This window comes from Vulpes lagopus, chromosome 12 (genome assembly GCF_018345385.1).
Source record: "Vulpes lagopus strain Blue_001 chromosome 12, ASM1834538v1, whole genome shotgun sequence".
NCBI lineage: Eukaryota > Metazoa > Chordata > Mammalia > Carnivora > Canidae > Vulpes > Vulpes lagopus.
This window is the reverse complement of record NC_054835.1, coordinates 20,119,746-20,126,398: the sequence shown is the minus strand read 5'-3', so window position 1 is coordinate 20,126,398 and position 6,653 is coordinate 20,119,746. Positions and strand designations below refer to the sequence as shown.

General features: G+C 51.6%; 1 non-coding gene across 1 annotated transcript; it reads right to left on the bottom strand.

Moving 5' to 3' along the window:
• Nucleotides 1-2,468: 2,468 nt before the first annotated feature.
• Nucleotides 2,469-2,540, bottom strand: TRNAT-CGU. The gene has a single exon. It is a non-coding gene; the product is annotated as a tRNA-Thr (tRNA).
• Between the last annotated feature and the right edge of the window lie 4,113 nt (nucleotides 2,541-6,653).

Here is a 6,653-nt window from a genome sequence, read left to right as displayed (position 1 = left end):
GCGTAAAAATGCAAGAAAATAATCACTAACTAGGGAGTATCATTACTTCTGGCTGTGGGGGCAGGTTGTGATTGAGGGCAGGGGGCACATAAAAGAGATTTCTGGGGTGCCTGGCCCAGTTCCCTGACCTGAGTGGTATTCTTCTTATAATTCATTAAGACACTGACCTGATGTGTGGCTCTCGAATCTGTGTTTTATTGTACAATGAAAGATTTAAAAATCCCTCTCTCTAGGCTGGAATATTGGATTCAAACTGACAGCAGGAGGCAAAATAGATACACTTGCCAAATTCTGCTTTTAAGTTAAATAATAATATTTATGTACAGGAAGGAAGAGGCCTGACCTAAAGTAGTGTATGTTTTTAAAAATATCCTGGAGGTTTCAGCTGCCCACAAATGGCTGTCTGCCGACGTGGCTCTCAAACTAGAAGGCCAGAGGCCCTGTGTTCTGTTCTAGATCCTGGAGGGAGCAACTGGGAGGAGGTCTGAGCAAGGGAAAACTGACAGTCAAGGGAACCGTCTCTGGAGTAGTCTCTTCAGGGCTGCGCGTCACAACTAGAGTAGGAGGCAGGCTATAGGAATGGGGGCCTTTGCCGCTCTCGTCTTGCCCATCAGGGAGCACTGACTGTCCCTCTCTGGGTGGGGGAGCCAGAGTCATATGGACCTTCTCGTGAGGTCAGGATGACCAGGCCCCACCGTGAAAGGGACTACTATTTGTCACCACTTGGCAGCCATGAGAGAGATGGGCGGGACAGCTTGAGGTCCCCTGACTTCTCCAAGGTCTGGGCTCCGAGGGAGAAACAGAATTTTAGGCCGCAAGGTATTTAGGAAACCTCTCTTTCAATTTTTGAAGGTTGCAGCTAAGCTGAGGTCCAGGGTGTGTTAGTGATTTAATAGAGGTCAGGGCATAAACCCGACACAGGTATCTCTTGCTGCCCAGCACCCCACTCTTTAAGCCAGTGATCGACCACAGGTGGGTGTAGATACCCATGGGCTCTCAAGGTAACCACAAGAACTCTGCTCCCATGCTCACCCTGGTACTTGAAACTGCTCCTCCTTTCCTCACCCACCTTAACCTGGGTCGCATCCTTGACCTTTGTCTCTGGTCCTTTACTTCTGGAGTCCTGTTTCCTCCAACATCTGTATGTTGACATCTTCTGTACCTCCTGTACCTGACATCTTCTGTACCTTATTAATTTCAGCTTGGTTCATCGCCCCCCCCTCTGCAAGGGTGAAATTCTCTGCTCCAGCTGCTACAGGAAACCCAATACCTAACCTTGCAGTTTCTTCTCATCAGGAATCCAACTGAAGGGATAAGATTCAAGGCAATATCCAATAGTTTGGGACCTTTCCTCTTCCTATTTCTGAATATCTGGAATCTGTCTCAATTTGCATTTACTAACAAGTCCATGATAACACTGAATCCTTAGCTCAGCATTCCCTTCAAAAGCCAAGAGCATTTCTTCCATTTACTGGAGCCTGAGGGGAAAAAAAATCAATAGATTTCCCTGCTCCCTGAGCCCCACATCCTGTCTTCTGATAACTCCATACATCACCTCAGAGACTCTGCTGACATTCAATCCACCTGAAGCTCCCCATCGTTAACAGTGCAATGGGGCCTCTGGAAAGGTAACGTGATTTGGGGTCATATTAACAGAAATATGGGATGTGGAATGAGGGAGGCGAAGCTCCATCCACAAACTCTCTCTGGAGTATTTTCAGTGCTGAGGATCACAATTAAAGAAGGGGACAGACTGGAATGATTCAGGAATGAGAGGCCCTCAACATCGTGTCATATTAAATTGGGCTGTTTATCCTAGAGATGACTTGGGGAGTGTCATAACCGGCTAGGGGCCAGCCTGAAAGGATCACACAGGCAGGCACCAGACTCACACCGTAATTTCACGAGGGCTGGGGAAGGGCTAAGCGCCCACCAGTCGGTCTAGCGACGCGGCCGGCTTCCTAGGCAGCAGTGCGGGCAGTAGGCACAGGTGGACTCGCCTTTCAAGGAACACACGCAAACCAGAAAACACCGCTCCAGAAACTCCAACGTGCTTTCTGGGAAGTTCTGCCACCCTAAGACACGCAACCCCCGCGACACCAGGCCGCGCCCTCCCCCACCGGAGACATCAGAGCATGGGCCCTTCCCCGGGGCCCTCGGGGCCCGCAGCGGCTCCACAGGGATCCCAGGAGAGTCGGGGGGGGGGGGGGGTGCGGCAGGGCGAGCGGGGCTGCGGGGGCACGAAATGCCAAGGGAAGCCCTGCGCGGCGGGGACCGAGCCGGCAACGAGGGGCCGCGAGAGCCCGGGCGCCCTGGCCCGCCCTGCGCGAGCGACTGCGCGGCCTCGGGGAGGGGCGGGACCGAGGGCGCCCGAATACAAGCTGAAAAGTAAAAACATACCGCGCAGTTAAGGGACGGCGCACGTGGGGACCGCAGAGCCCCACCGCCAAGCCCCAACCTCCAGCCCCAGGCACGGACGGGGTTCGAACCCGCGATCTTCGGTTTACGAGACCGACGCCTTACCACTTGGCCACCGCGCCTGACAGCCGAGCGAGCGGTGGAAGCTCTCAGTGGAGGGTAGGCGGCGCAGGCGCGGGAAGGGCGAGGCCCCGCCCCCGCCCCGGGCCGCCCCGCCCCCGCCCCCGCCCCGCCCCGCCCCGCCCCGTCCCCGGGCCGCCCGCCGGGACCCGCTCGGCCCCGCTCTGGGGCGGCTGCGGGCGCCGGCCGGGCACCAGCCTCCTGGCCGCAGCGGGACCCGAGCTCGCGGCGCGCCTTCCGGGGAGACCCGGGGCAGAGGCCCGCCGGGGCCTCGCTGGGAGCCCAGGCCGCGAGCGGCCGCGAGCCGGGGCCGGGTCGGTGCCGTGCGGCCGCAGGTTCGGCGGGCGGCGCCGGGGGCTCGGGCCGGGCCGCGCAGAAGCGTGCGGGGCGCCGGGGGCGCCGGGCGGAGCGGGCCGGGCTCCGGGGCGAGGGGAGGCGACCTCCGCTCCTGCGGGCCCCTTCCGGCTCGTTCGCGCCGCGCCCTGGCCCGGGACACTCCGCGGGGCCGCAGGGCCGGCGGGGGAGCGCCCGGCGGAGCAAGGGGAGGGCGCGGCGCGGCGCGGCGGGGCGGGGCGGGGCGGGGCGGGGCGGCGGGGCCCAGGGAGAGGGGCTGCGAGCCGGCGGGCGCGGCCGGGAGAGCGGCGGGGGCGGTGCCGGCCGCTAGCGGAAGGCGAGGGCGCGCGGAGGGGCTCACACGCGTCAGGGAGCCTGGCCGGGGACAGGGGCAAAGGGAACTTTGCTGGTAAAGTTTGGTTTCTATTCTATGAGAAGCAAGAAGCTGAAAGGCCGGAATATGGGTGCTTATCACGATACCACGAACGTTTTTATAGACCTTGTGTTTAAAAGAAAATTCTGTTTTTCAAGGAAATTAGGTCCCTCTGACCTCGTTTGGCCTGTGGCCACAGGGTCTGCTCCCGGAGAGGCAGGTGGGAGACAGGCCTCTTCCCGGGGCAGGGCGTGGCCACCTGCCAGCCTGCAGCCCTCCGGCAGGCCGGCGCCGGGGCGGGGTGAGGGTCACAGATCCCTCCAATGCCAAAGTCATTCTTGCTTATTTATAGCTTGTGGAGGTTTGGGGAAACCTAGGAAAGCTGTTGTGTGTGCTAAACATAAAACTTACCATCTTGACCACTTAGAAACGTAGTGTCCGCTCTCTGGACATTGCTGTGCAACACGTGGAACTTTCACTGAAGCTCTACCCACTGAACAGGAAGTGGCTCCTGCCTCAGCCGCTCCCCAGGCCCTGGCAACCACCATTCCACTTACTGTTTTAGAGTTTGGCTGCTCAGGATAACTCTCATAGGTGGGGGTCCTGCAGCATTTATCTTTTTGTTACTGGCTTATTTCACTTTGCATAATGTACTCGAGGTGCATCCATGTTGTCACATGACGTGATTTCCTATTTTTTTAAAGCTCAGTAAGATCTCACTGGTTTTTAATCCATTCATTCCTCAATGAGCACGTATTTCCCTTCTTCGACCTCTTTGCTATTGTGAATTATACTGCAGCGAACGCAGGTATGGAAATATGCCTTCAGTTCTTTTACATATATAACCCAGAAGAGGGATTGCTGTTCTGTTTTTAATTTTTTCGGGGAACCTCCATATTATTTTCCATAGTGGTTACACCAAAATTACATTCCCACCAACGGTATGTAAGGGTTCAGATTTCCTCAAATCTGGAGCACGTGGGTGGCTCAGCAGTTGTGGGTGGCTCAGTGGTTGAGCCTTTGGCTCAGGTCATGATCTGGGGTCCTGGGATCAAGTCACATCAGGCTCTCCATAGAGAGCCTGCTTCTCCCTCCCTATGTCTCTGCCTTTCTCTGTGTCTCTCATGAATAAATAAATAGAATCTTTAAAAACAAAACAAATTTCCTCACATCTGTGCCAGTACTTTTTTTCTTAAATTTTATTTAAATTCAATTTGCCAGCATATAGTATAACACCCAGTGCTCATTTCATCTTTTTTTTTCTGTATAGTGATCATCTTAATGAGTATGCAATAATATCTCATTGTGGTTGGATTTGCATTTTCCTGGTTGTGATGTTGAGCATATTTTCATATGCTTGTTGGCCATTTGTGTATCTTTGAAGAAATGTTTATTCGAGCAAGTCCTTTGCCAAATTTTTATTATGTTTTTTTTGATGGGTTGTAAGAGTTATTTGTATATTCTAGATATTAAGATATTAACCTCTTATCAGATATATGGTTGACTAATAGTTTCTCCCATTCTGTGGCTTGATTTGTCACTCTATTGATTGTTTCCTTTGCAGTGCAGAAGTTTAAGTTTGGTGTAGTCATTCCCGTTTGTCTGTTTTTGTTACCTGTGCTTCTGGTATTCTATCTGAGGAGTCATTGCCAACTTCAGTGTCATGGAGTTTTTCCCCTATTTTTTTTTTTTTCTAAGAGCTATAACAGTCAGGTCTTATGTTTAAGTCTTTTGTCCATTTTGAGTTAATTTGTATGTGGAATAAGGCAAGCATCTGTCTTCATTCTTTTGCTTTTAGATGTCCAGCTTTCCCAACACCATTTCTGATATTTTAACAAATTAGAAATTAGAATGACAACTGATTAGTTGATGGAGTCTTATAATTAATTGGTAGTATTTTTTTCCCTTTTTGATGGCACATGAAATAACTTTTTAATTGGTGAATTTGATGAAATCACATATGTATAACAGTTAAGAGTCAGACTCATATTTTCACATTTGTATATTTCATGGTGTCCTGATTTTTCTCACCATCATAGGATGAGCATTTCCCACATTCTTGTAAGTGGATCATTTCATTGACTGTAAAATGTATTACTCTGGTGCAGGATACTGATAGGAAAGCTGTGCATGGAGGAGGGAATATCATGGGAATTCTCACTCACTTTAGCAGTGTACTTGAAACTGCTCTAAAAAGTAGTCTATTTTATAAAAGCACCTTAAAAAATAAATCCTAAAAGGAGAACAGTGAATAACTCATACATTCTTTGCTCTCTGACCCCCTACTGTGTGAGTCACAGCCAATCCTGGACTGCACTGGGGTTATTCCTTGGTGGGGTCACTATGGGTCTGTCCAGGTCCACTTCTTAGCTGGTAGGCTTAGGAGCCCGGTTTTGTCTCCCTCCACGAGTGAGCAGCTATAAGTACATGGTCTAACTTCTGTTTTCTAAACTTAGGTACCATTTTTAATATTGAGCTTTGTATTGTTAAACATGCTGTGAAACTTAGCCAAAAGGTTGGGAGCTGGTTCCAGAACACAGGGCTCCCTAAGTCGCAAAAATCAGGCCATCCCTACCTCCATCTAGCACAGTAGAAAGAGCATCCTGTCATTCATTCCTTCCACAAATCTTCACTGAGCACCTACTACGTGCTAGACCCCGTTCTCAGTGCTGGAGCTATAACAGTGAACTGAGCAGCACAGCTCCCAGCCCTCATGGAGCTTCCATTCTTTTTTTGTTGTTGTTAATTTAAATTCAATTTGCCAACATATAGTATAACACCCAGTGCTCATCTCATCATGTGCTGGAGCTTCCATTCTTAAGTAAGCAAACCATACAGCAGTCCAGGCTTGCCTGGACTAGTAGAATGTGGCCAAAGTGATGTTGAGTAAATACCCAAAGCTTGGTTCTCAAGAGACCTTGCAGCTAGCTTCTTCCTGTGATGTCTTAGAGCCTTGTCCCGAACCCCCACCCCCACCCTGTATCAAGAAGGCAGTGTAGTTGATGGAGGATGAGAGGCCATAAGGAGTCTCCCAGCTGAAAGCCAGCACCACCTGCTACACACATCGGTGCCCCCATCTTGAGCCCTCTAGCCCAGCTGACACTCCAGCTGAATGCAGCTACGTGAGCGAGCCCAGGCTCAGGGGACCCTTCAGGGGAACTGCCACCCTGTCCACCCTGCCATGTGAAAATAATGAATGGCTTCTGTTGCAAGCCACTATGTTTTGAGGCTGGTTTGTTACCTAGCAAGAAGAGTCCACTGATACAGCAGGTTGCACACAACTACCATGCTCTTTGGTTCTGGGTTTGTGGGCTGGGCGTTATTTGCATGGCAGGGTTAAAACTGGCGTGGTGGGCACCTGGGTGGCTCAGTGGTTAAGCATCTGCCTTTGGCTCAGCTCGTGGTCCTG